This window comes from Elephas maximus, chromosome 24 (assembly GCF_024166365.1).
Source record: "Elephas maximus indicus isolate mEleMax1 chromosome 24, mEleMax1 primary haplotype, whole genome shotgun sequence".
Taxonomy (NCBI): domain Eukaryota; kingdom Metazoa; phylum Chordata; class Mammalia; order Proboscidea; family Elephantidae; genus Elephas; species Elephas maximus.
The window spans coordinates 66,063,391-66,075,787 of record NC_064842.1 but is presented as its reverse complement, the minus strand read 5'-3'; positions in this window follow the sequence as shown (position 1 = coordinate 66,075,787).

Below are 12,397 nucleotides of genomic sequence, written 5' to 3'. Positions count from 1 at the left end.
CCTGTGACACTGCAGACAGTGATAGATGTTGATGTCCACGCTCAGGTATCCGCAGGTGGCCGACTCAGAGTGGTCGGAGCTGAAGTGTAACTAGAGATCACACACTCACGAGGGCACGGGCCAAAGGTCAGGGAAAATAGCTGAGGTCGTGGAGCTCTAGCGGAGCCAGTCTAGGGCCCAGGCCTCCCTCCTGTACGTGGCAAAGAGGTGATCCGCGTGCCGCCATCCGCAGACTCTGGACTGCTAGGGCCCTGGATGCCCGGATTTCGGCCTTGTCTTCGGAGAAGTGACGCACATGCAGTGTGCCACCGGAGGCTGTGGACCAGCAGAGGGCAAAATCTTGAAAACGCGGGCTTCAGTTGACTTTGCCTGTGCTCTCCTTTGGCTGAGTGACATCCTGTGTTTCCTAGCAGGAGAAGGCATTCGTGGAGAGAGGCGGATTCCATGTGTGCAGGCAAAGTGTGTGCTGAGATGATGAGTCGCTGGAGACCAGGGTGGACTCTTCAGACCCAGAATAGGCCTCTGGCAGGTATGTGTCAATGTTTTCTGCCCTTCGCACTCAGCCGGGTATTTGCATACAATGTTACCAGCGGAATTAGTAGTCTCCGGAGAGGCTGCCACATGTCAGCAAGCTTCACCTGGCCAGGGTCCGCCCGTGAGGTAGCTCCCCAATCAATCACTACTCTCTAGACCTTCCAGATAGACTACCAGATCTTGTCTGCCCGTGGGCAACCAGTAGAGCCAGAGGCCTTCCCCCTTTGCTCTTTCGTCTCTGGGCACTCTGTCAGGCACTCCAAGGTGCGAAGTGACTCAGGGGGAGAGGGAAGAGATTTCAGAGAACGAACACGTCCAGAGAGAGACAGAGAGAGGCAAGAGATGCTGAGTGGGGATGCCTTGCGTACTGATATCCTCAGGAAAGTGGGAAAGAGGTACCTGGCCTGCTCTGCCAATGCCCTGAAGCAGTCCGCACCAGGGGCTCCCCTGTGCCTGCGTAGGCTTTCCCAGGGTGTGCTCAAATCCTGTGGCCACTAGGTGTCATAGGTCATAATGGAGGGCCCTGGGTCATCTGCCTGGCGGGTCTTGTCATCAGGCCCATCATGAGCTCCGCCCACTCTTCCGGTGGTGGGACTGTCTCCATGGTGATGGCAAAGGAGCCTTGGTCCCGCCCACCTGGCCTTCACTTCACCTAGCTGGCCTGCTGACCCTCACTCAGACCTCTGTGTTGATCAAAATGAATGTCCGCCAGTGCCCAGGTGTCAGCATCTCGGATAAAGGATTCGGGACCTTGCCTGGGGCAGAAGGCAGCCTAGGTCAGCTGGTACCTGGAAGTCTAGTGACTTGTGACACTGCTGCCAGTGACAAATGGTGACTCCCACACTCACATATGCCCTGGTGGCAGAATGATAGTGATGGGTGCAGAAACATCGCTCCGGAGCACACGTGCAATGGGGCACCGGCCAAAGGCCAGGGCCAGTAGCGGACGTCGTGGAGCTGAATGGCGAGCCAGTGAAGGGCCCAAGGATTCCTCCTGTATGTGGGAAACATGTCATCCGGGTCCCCACGTCCATAAACCATTGGATTGCTGGGGCCCAGGATGCCAGGATTTCGGCCTTGCCTTCGCAGCCCGGCCACATACGCAGCCTTCCACCGGAGGCGGGGATATGTAGACAGCAAAAGTTTGGAGAACGGCAGTGTCTCCTCGATTTCCCTGACATCGGCCTCTTTGAGCGGCATGCTTTTTTCCTAGTAGGATCAGGCAGTGACGGAGAAAGGCAGGATTATGTGTGCAGGAAAGTATGTGCTGAGAAGGTGACAAGGTTGAGAGCAGGTTGGGATCTTCAGTCCCAGGAAAGGCCCCTGGAAGGTGCGGGTCAATGTTCTCTGCCCATCCCACCTGGCGTGGGGAGGTTTCCAGCATACAGAGCAGCAGCGGAATTATTCTTCCCCCAGAGGTTGCATCTGCCCACAAGCTCCACCTGGCCAGGGTCCGCCCCTACCGTATTGCCCATGTCAGTCAACAGAAGCTAAGACCTTCCAGAGAGACTAACTGCTATTCTCTACCCACGGGGACGCGGTAGAGTCGGAAGCCTCCCCTGTTTCATCTCCAGGCTCTCTCTCAGGCCCCTCGTAGTTGTGAGGTGTCTCAGGGGTAGACCGGAGGGATTTCTCTGAATGAACACGTACAAGGAGGGGCCATAGATGCTGAGGGAGGGCGCCTTGCCTACTGATATCCTAGCGTAAGTGGAAAAGAGGTACCTGCCTGCTGTCCCAGTATGTCGAACCTGTCCACATCAGGGGTTGCCTACTGTGAAGTTATTCCCTGGGTGCCCTCGATTTTGTGGCCAAGGACAGAAGGGGCCGTTGTGTGTCATGGGTAAAATGGAGGCCTGTGCGGAACTGGCCTGTTAGGCTGGACCTCTCCTGTTGGCTCAGAGTTCGTGACCCGTCCTCGTCAGAAGTTCCGCCCAGCCTTCCGGTGGCTGTCTCCATGGTGATTGAGAAAGAAGCCTTCGGCCCCGCACTCAGCCTTCACCTGGCCTACCTGGCCTCTTTCCCCTCGTCTAGACCGCTGTGTAGATGAAAGAAAGGATGTCGGCCAGTGACCACGTGTCCTCATTTCCTCTGAAGGATTAGGCTCCTTGCCTGGGCAGAAGACAGCCAAGGTCAGCCTGAGCCTAGACTCCTAGTGACCTGTGACACTGCAGACAGTGATAGATGTTGATGTCCACGCTCAGGTATCCGCAGGTGGCCGACTCAGAGTGGTCGGAGCTGAAGTGTAACTAGAGATCACACACTCACGAGGGCACGGGCCAAAGGTCAGGGAAAATAGCTGAGGTCGTGGAGCTCTAGTGGAGCCAGTCTAGGGCCCAGGCCACCCTCCTGTACGTGGCAAAGAGGTGATCCACGTGCCGCCATCCGCAGACTCTGGACTGCTAGGGCCCTGGATGCCCGGATTTCGGCCTTGTCTTCGGAGAAGTGACGCACATGCAGTGTGCCACCGGAGGCTGTGGACCAGCAGAGGGCAAAATCTTGAAAACGCGGGCTTCAGTTGACTTTGCCTGTGCTCTCCTTTGGCTGAGTGACATCCTGTGTTTCCTAGCAGGAGAAGGCATTCGTGGAGAGAGGCGGATTCCATGTGTGCAGGCAAAGTGTGTGCTGAGATGATGAGTCGCTGGAGACCAGGGTGGACTCTTCAGACCCAGAATAGGCCTCTGGCAGGTATGTGTCAATGTTTTCTGCCCTTCGCACTCAGCCGGGTATTTGCATACAATGTTACCAGCGGAATTAGTAGTCTCCGGATAGGCTGCCACATGTCAGCAAGCTTCACCTGGCCAGGGTCCGCCCGTGAGGTAGCTCCCCAATCAATCACTACTCTCTAGACCTTCCAGATAGACTACCAGATCTTGTCTGCCCGTGGGCAACCAGTAGAGCCAGAGGCCTTCCCCCTTTGCTCTTTCGTCTCTGGGCACTCTGTCAGGCACTCCAAGGTGCGAAGTCACTCAGGGGGAGAGGGAAGAGATTTCAGAGAACGAACACGTCCAGAGAGAGACAGAGAGAGGCAAGAGATGCTGAGTGGGGATGCCTTGCGTACTGATATCCTCAGGAAAGTGGGAAAGAGGTACCTGGCCTGCTCTGCCAATGCCCTGAAGCAGTCCGCACCAGGGGCTCCCCTGTGCCTGCGTAGGCTTTCCCAGGGTGTGCTCAAATCCTGTGGCCACTAGGTGTCATAGGTCATAATGGAGGGCCCTGGGTCATCTGCCTGGCGGGTCTTGTCATCAGGCCCATCATGAGCTCCGCCCACTCTTCCGGTGGTGGGACTGTCTCCATGGTGATGGCAAAGGAGCCTTGGTCCCGCCCACCTGGCCTTCACTTCACCTAGCTGGCCTGCTGACCCTCACTCAGACCTCTGTGTTGATCAAAATGAATGTCCGCCAGTGCCCAGGTGTCAGCATCTCGGATAAAGGATTCGGGACCTTGCCTGGGGCAGAAGGCAGCCTAGGTCAGCTGGTACCTGGAAGTCTAGTGACTTGTGACACTGCTGCCAGTGACAAATGGTGACTCCCACACTCACATATCCCCTGGTGGCAGAATGATAGTGATGGGTGCAGAAACATCGCTCCGGAGCACACGTGCAATGGGGCACCGGCCAAAGGCCAGGGCCAGTAGCGGACGTCGTGGAGCTGAATGGCGAGCCAGTGAAGGGCCCAAGGATTCCTCCTGTATGTGGGAAACATGTCATCCGGGTCCCCACGTCCATAAACCATTGGATTGCTGGGGCCCAGGATGCCAGGATTTCGGCCTTGCCTTCGCAGCCCGGCCACATACGCAGCCTTCCACCGGAGGCGGGGATATGTAGACAGCAAAAGTTTGGAGAACGGCAGTGTCTCCTCGATTTCCCTGACATCGGCCTCTTTGAGCGGCATGCTTTTTTCCTAGTAGGATCAGGCAGTGACGGAGAAAGGCAGGATTATGTGTGCAGGAAAGTATGTGCTGAGAAGGTGACAAGGTTGAGAGCAAGTTGGGATCTTCAGTCCCAGGAAAGGCCCCTGGAAGGTGCGGGTCAATGTTCTCTGCCCATCCCACCTGGCGTGGGGAGGTTTCCAGCATACAGAGCAGCAGCGGAATTATTCTTCCCCCAGAGGTTGCATCTGCCCACAAGCTCCACCTGGCCAGGGTCCGCCCCTACCGTATTGCCCATGTCAGTCAACAGAAGCTAAGACCTTCCAGAGAGACTAACTGCTATTCTCTACCCACGGGGACGCGGTAGAGTCGGAAGCCTCCCCTGTTTCATCTCCAGGCTCTCTCTCAGGCCCCTCGTAGTTGTGAGGTGTCTCAGGGGTAGACCGGAGGGATTTCTCTGAATGAACACGTACAAGGAGGGGCCATAGATGCTGAGGGAGGGCGCCTTGCCTACTGATATCCTAGCGTAAGTGGAAAAGAGGTACCTGCCTGCTGTCCCAGTATGTCGAACCTGTCCACATCAGGGGTTGCCTACTGTGAAGTTATTCCCTGGGTGCCCTCGATTTTGTGGCCAAGGACAGAAGGGGCCGTTGTGTGTCATGGGTAAAATGGAGGCCTGTGCGGAACTGGCCTGTTAGGCTGGACCTCTCCTGTTGGCTCAGAGTTCGTGACCCGTCCTCGTCAGAAGTTCCGCCCAGCCTTCCGGTGGCTGTCTCCATGGTGATTGAGAAAGAAGCCTTAGGCCCCGCACTCAGCCTCCACCTGGCCTACCTGGCCTCTTTCCCCTCGTCTAGACCGCTGTGTAGATGAAAGAAAGGATGTCGGCCAGTGACCACGTGTCCTCATTTCCTCTGAAGGATTAGGCTCCTTGCCTGGGCAGAAGACAGCCAAGGTCAGCCTGAGCCTAGACTCCTAGTGACCTGTGACACTGCAGACAGTGATAGATGTTGATGTCCACGCTCAGGTATCTGCAGGTGGCCGACTCAGAGTGGTCGGAGCTGAAGTGTAACTAGAGATCACACACTCACGAGGGCACGGGCCAAAGGTCAGGGAAAATAGCTGAGGTCGTGGAGCTCTAGCGGAGCCAGTCTAGGGCCCAGGCCACCCTCCTGTACGTGGCAAAGAGGTGATCCACGTGCCGCCATCCGCAGACTCTGGACTGCTAGGGCCCTGGATGCCCGGATTTCGGCCTTGTCTTCGGAGAAGTGACGCACATGCAGTGTGCCACCGGAGGCTGTGGACCAGCAGAGGGCAAAATCTTGAAAACGCGGGCTTCAGTTGACTTTGCCTGTGCTCTCCTTTGGCTGAGTGACATCCTGTGTTTCCTAGCAGGAGAAGGCATTCGTGGAGAGAGGCGGATTCCATGTGTGCAGGCAAAGTGTGTGCTGAGATGATGAGTCGCTGGAGACCAGGGTGGACTCTTCAGACCCAGAATAGGCCTCTGGCAGGTATGTGTCAATGTTTTCTGCCCTTCGCACTCAGCCGGGTATTTGCATACAATGTTACCAGCGGAATTAGTAGTCTCCGGAGAGGCTGCCACATGTCAGCAAGCTTCACCTGGCCAGGGTCCGCCCGTGAGGTAGCTCCCCAATCAATCACTACTCTCTAGACCTTCCAGATAGACTACCAGATCTTGTCTGCCCGTGGGCAACCAGTAGAGCCAGAGGCCTTCCCCCTTTGCTCTTTCGTCTCTGGGCACTCTGTCAGGCACTCCAAGGTGCGAAGTGACTCAGGGGGAGAGGGAAGAGATTTCAGAGAACGAACACGTCCAGAGAGAGACAGAGAGAGGCAAGAGATGCTGAGTGGGGATGCCTTGCGTACTGATATCCTCAGGAAAGTGGGAAAGAGGTACCTGGCCTGCTCTGCCAATGCCCTGAAGCAGTCCGCACCAGGGGCTCCCCTGTGCCTGCGTAGGCTTTCCCAGGGTGTGCTCAAATCCTGTGGCCACTAGGTGTCATAGGTCATAATGGAGGGCCCTGGGTCATCTGCCTGGCGGGTCTTGTCATCAGGCCCATCATGAGCTCCGCCCACTCTTCCGGTGGTGGGACTGTCTCCATGGTGATGGCAAAGGAGCCTTGGTCCCGCCCACCTGGCCTTCACTTCACCTAGCTGGCCTGCTGACCCTCACTCAGACCTCTGTGTTGATCAAAATGAATGTCCGCCAGTGCCCAGGTGTCAGCATCTCGGATAAAGGATTCGGGACCTTGCCTGGGGCAGAAGGCAGCCTAGGTCAGCTGGTACCTGGAAGTCTAGTGACTTGTGACACTGCTGCCAGTGACAAATGGTGACTCCCACACTCACATATGCCCTGGTGGCAGAATGATAGTGATGGGTGCAGAAACATCGCTCCGGAGCACACGTGCAATGGGGCACCGGCCAAAGGCCAGGGCCAGTAGCGGACGTCGTGGAGCTGAATGGCGAGCCAGTGAAGGGCCCAAGGATTCCTCCTGTATGTGGGAAACATGTCATCCGGGTCCCCACGTCCATAAACCATTGGATTGCTGGGGCCCAGGATGCCAGGATTTCGGCCTTGCCTTCGCAGCCCGGCCACATACGCAGCCTTCCACCGGAGGCGGGGATATGTAGACAGCAAAAGTTTGGAGAACGGCAGTGTCTCCTCGATTTCCCTGACATCGGCCTCTTTGAGCGGCATGCTTTTTTCCTAGTAGGATCAGGCAGTGACGGAGAAAGGCAGGATTATGTGTGCAGGAAAGTATGTGCTGAGAAGGTGACAAGGTTGAGAGCAGGTTGGGATCTTCAGTCCCAGGAAAGGCCCCTGGAAGGTGCGGGTCAATGTTCTCTGCCCATCCCACCTGGCGTGGGGAGGTTTCCAGCATACAGAGCAGCAGCGGAATTATTCTTCCCCCAGAGGTTGCATCTGCCCACAAGCTCCACCTGGCCAGGGTCCGCCCCTACCGTATTGCCCATGTCAGTCAACAGAAGCTAAGACCTTCCAGAGAGACTAACTGCTATTCTCTACCCACGGGGACGCGGTAGAGTCGGAAGCCTCCCCTGTTTCATCTCCAGGCTCTCTCTCAGGCCCCTCGTAGTTGTGAGGTGTCTCAGGGGTAGACCGGAGGGATTTCTCTGAATGAACACGTACAAGGAGGGGCCATAGATGCTGAGGGAGGGCGCCTTGCCTACTGATATCCTAGCGTAAGTGGAAAAGAGGTACCTGCCTGCTGTCCCAGTATGTCGAACCTGTCCACATCAGGGGTTGCCTGCTGTGAAGTTAGTCCCTGGGTGCCCTCGATTTTGAGGCCAAGGACAGAAGGGGCCGTTGTGTGTCCATGGGTAAAATGGAGGCCTGTGCGGAACTGGCCTGATAGGCTGGACCTCTCGTATTGGCTCAGAGTTCGTGACCCGTCCTCGTCAGAAGTTCCGCCCAGCCTTCCGGTGGCTGTCTCCATGGTGATTGAGAAAGAAGCCTTAGGCCCCGCACTCAGCCTCCACCTGGCCTACCGGCCTCTTTCCCCTCGTCTAGACCGCTGTGTAGATGAAAGAAAGGATGTCGGCCAGTGACCACGTGTCCTCATTTCCTCTGAAGGATTAGGCTCCTTGCCTGGGCAGAAGACAGCCAAGGTCAGCCTGAGCCTAGACTCCTAGTGACCTGTGACACTGCAGACAGTGATAGATGTTGATGTCCACGCTCAGGTATCCGCAGGTGGCCGACTCAGAGTGGTCGGAGGTGAAGTGTAACTAGAGATCACACACTCACGAGGGCACGGGCCAAAGGTCAGGGAAAATAGCTGAGGTCGTGGAGCTCTAGCGGAGCCAGTCTAGGGCCCAGGCCTCCCTCCTGTACGTGGCAAAGAGGTGATCCACGTGCCGCCATCCGCAGACTCTGGACTGCTAGGGCCCTGGATGCCCGGATTTCGGCCTTGTCTTCGGAGAAGTGACGCACATGCAGTGTGCCACCGGAGGCTGTGGACCAGCAGAGGGCAAAATCTTGAAAACGCGGGCTTCAGTTGACTTTGCCTGTGCTCTCCTTTGGCTGAGTGACATCCTGTGTTTCCTAGCAGGAGAAGGCATTCGTGGAGAGAGGCGGATTCCATATGTGCAGGCAAAGTGTGTGCTGAGATGATGAGTCGCTGGAGACCAGGGTGGACTCTTCAGACCCAGAATAGGCCTCTGGCAGGTATGTGTCAATGTTTTCTGCCCTTCGCACTCAGCCGGGTATTTGCATACAATGTTACCAGCGGAATTAGTAGTCTCCGGAGAGGCTGCCACTTGTCAGCAAGCTTCACCTGGCCACGGTCCGCCCGTGAGGTAGCTCCCCAATCAATCACTACTCTCTAGACCTTCCAGATAGACTACCAGATCTTGTCTGCCCGTGGGCAACCAGTAGAGCCAGAGGCCTTCCCCCTTTGCTCTTTCGTCTCTGGGCACTCTGTCAGGCACTCCAAGGTGCGAAGTGACTCAGGGGGAGAGGGAAGAGATTTCAGAGAACGAACACGTCCAGAGAGAGACAGAGAGAGGCAAGAGATGCTGAGTGGGGATGCCTTGCGTACTGATATCCTCAGGAAAGTGGGAAAGAGGTACCTGGCCTGCTCTGCCAATGCCCTGAAGCAGTCCGCACCAGGGGCTCCCCTGTGCCTGCGTAGGCTTTCCCAGGGTGTGCTCAAATCCTGTGGCCACTAGGTGTCATAGGTCATAATGGAGGGCCCTGGGTCATCTGCCTGGCGGGTCTTGTCATCAGGCCTATCATGAGCTCCGCCCACTCTTCCGGTGGTGGGACTGTCTCCATGGTGATGGCAAAGGAGCCTTGGTCCCGCCCACCTGGCCTTCACTTCACCTAGCTGGCCTGCTGACCCTCACTCAGACCTCTGTGTTGATCAAAATGAATGTCCGCCAGTGCCCAGGTGTCAGCATCTCGGATAAAGGATTCGGGACCTTGCCTGGGGCAGAAGGCAGCCTAGGTCAGCTGGTACCTGGAAGTCTAGTGACTTGTGACACTGCTGCCAGTGACAAATGGTGACTCCCACACTCACATATCCCCTGGTGGCAGAATGATAGTGATGGGTGCAGAAACATCGCTCCGGAGCACACGTGCAATGGGGCACCGGCCAAAGGCCAGGGCCAGTAGCGGACGTCGTGGAGCTGAATGGCGAGCCAGTGAAGGGCCCAAGGATTCCTCCTGTATGTGGGAAACATGTCATCCGGGTCCCCACGTCCATAAACCATTGGATTGCTGGGGCCCAGGATGCCAGGATTTCGGCCTTGCCTTCGCAGCCCGGCCACATACGCAGCCTTCCACCGGAGGCGGGGATATGTAGACAGCAAAAGTTTGGAGAACGGCAGTGTCTCCTCGATTTCCCTGACATCGGCCTCTTTGAGCGGCATGCTTTTTTCCTAGTAGGATCAGGCAGTGACGGAGAAAGGCAGGATTATGTGTGCAGGAAAGTATGTGCTGAGAAGGTGACAAGGTTGAGAGCAGGTTGGGATCTTCAGTCCCAGGAAAGGCCCCTGGAAGGTGCGGGTCAATGTTCTCTGCCCATCCCACCTGGCGTGGGGAGCTTTCCAGCATACAGAGCAGCAGCGGAATTATTCTTCCCCCAGAGGTTGCATCTGTCCACAAGCTCCACCTGGCCAGGGTCCGCCCCTACCGTATTGCCCATGTCAGTCAACAGAAGCTAAGACCTTCCAGAGAGACTAACTGCTATTCTCTACCCACGGGGACGCGGTAGATTCGGAAGCGTCCCCTGTTTCATCTCCAGGCTCTCTCTCAGGCCCCTCGTAGTTGTGAGGTGTCTCAGGGGTAGACCGGAGGGATTTCTCTGAATGAACACGTACAAGGAGGGGCCATAGATGCTGAGGGAGGGCGCCTTGCCTACTGATATCCTAGCCTAAGTGGAAAAGAGGTACCTGCCTGCTGTCCCAGTATGTCGAACCTGTCCACATCAGGGGTTGCCTACTGTGAAGTTATTCCCTGGGTGCCCTCGATTTTGTGGCCAAGGACAGAAGGGGCCGTTGTGTGTCCATGGGTAAAATGGAGGCCTGTGCGGAACTGGCCTGTTAGGCTGGACCTCTCCTATTGGCTCAGAGTTTGTGACCCTTCCTCGTCAGAAGTTCCGCCCAGCCTTCCGGTGGCTGTCTCCATGGTGATTGAGAAAGAAGCCTTAGGCCCCGCACTCAGCCTTCACCTGGCCTACCTGGCCTCTTTCCCCTCGTCTAGACCGCTGTGTAGATGAAAGAAAGGATGTCGGCCAGTGACCACGTGTCCTCATTTCCTCTGAAGGATTAGGCTCCTTGCCTGGGCAGAAGACAGCCAAGGTCAGCCTGAGCCTAGACTCCTAGTGACCTGTGACACTGCAGACAGTGATAGATGTTGATGTCCACGCTCAGGTATCTGCAGGTGGCCGACACAGATTGGTCGGAGGTGAAGTGTAACTAGAGATCACACACTCACGAGGGCACGGGCCAAAGGTCAGGGAAAATAGCTGAGGTCGTGGAGCTCTAGCGGAGCCAGTCTAGGGCCCAGGCCTCCCTCCTGTACGTGGCAAAGAGGTGATCCACGTGCCGCCATCCGCAGACTCTGGACTGCTAGGGCCCTGGATGCCCGGATTTCGGCCTTGTCTTCGGAGAAGTGACGCACATGCAGTGTGCCACCGGAGGCTGTGGACCAGCAGAGGGCAAAATCTTGAAAACGCGGGCTTCAGTTGACTTTGCCTGTGCTCTCCTTTGGCTGAGTGACATCCTGTGTTTCCTAGCACGAGAAGGCATTCGTGGAGAGAGGCGGATTCCATGTGTGCAGGCAAAGTGTGTGCTGAGATGATGAGTCGCTGGAGACCAGGGTGGACTCTTCAGACCCAGAATAGGCCTCTGGCAGGTATGTGTCAATGTTTTCTGCCCTTCGCACTCAGCCGGGTATTTGCATACAATGTTACCAGCGGAATTAGTAGTCTCCGGAGAGGCTGCCACATGTCAGCAAGCTTCACCTGGCCAGGGTCCGCCCGTGAGGTAGCTCCCCAATCAATCACTATTCTCTAGACCTTCCAGATAGACTACCAGATCTTGTCTGCCCGTGGGCAACCAGTAGAGCCAGAGGCCTTCCCCCTTTGCTCTTTCGTCTCTGGGCACTCTGTCAGGCACTCCAAGGTGCGAAGTGACTCAGGGGGAGAGGGAAGAGATTTCAGAGAACGAACACGTCCAGAGAGAGACAGAGAGAGGCAAGAGATGCTGAGTGGGGATTCCTTGCGTACTGATATCCTCAGGAAAGTGGGAAAGACGTACCTGAACTGCTCTGCCAATGCCCTGAAGCAGTCGACACCAGGGGCTCCCCTGTGCCTGCGTAGGCTTTCCCAGGGTGTGCTCAAATCCTGTGGCCACTAGGTGTCATAGGTCATAATGGAGGGCCCTGTGTCATCTGCCTGGCGGGTCTTGTCATCAGGCTCATCATGAGCTCCGCCCACTCTTCTGGTGGTGGGACTGTCTCCATGGTGATGGCAAAGGAGCCTTGGTCCCGCCCACCTGGCCTTCACTTCACCTAGCTGGCCTGCTGACCCTCACTCAGACCTCTGTGTTGATCAAAATGAATGTCCTCCAGTGCCCAGGTGTCAGCATCTGGGATAGAGGATTCGGGACCTTGCCTGGGGCAGAAGGCAGCCTAGGTCAGCTGGTACCTGGAAGTCTAGTGACTTGTGACACTGCTGCCAGTGACAAATGGTGACTCCCACACTCACATGTCCCCTGGTGGTAGAATGATAGTGATGGGTGCAGAAACATCACTCCGGAGCACACGTGCAATGGGGCACCGGCCAAAGGCCAGGGCCAGTAGCGCACGTCGTGGAGCTGAATGGCGAGCCAGTGAAGGGCCCAAGGATTCCTCCTGTATGTGGGAAACATGTCATCCGGGTCCCCACGTCCATAAACCATTGGATTGCTGGGGCCCAGGATGCCAGGATTTCGGCCTTGCCTTCGCAGCCCGGCCACATAC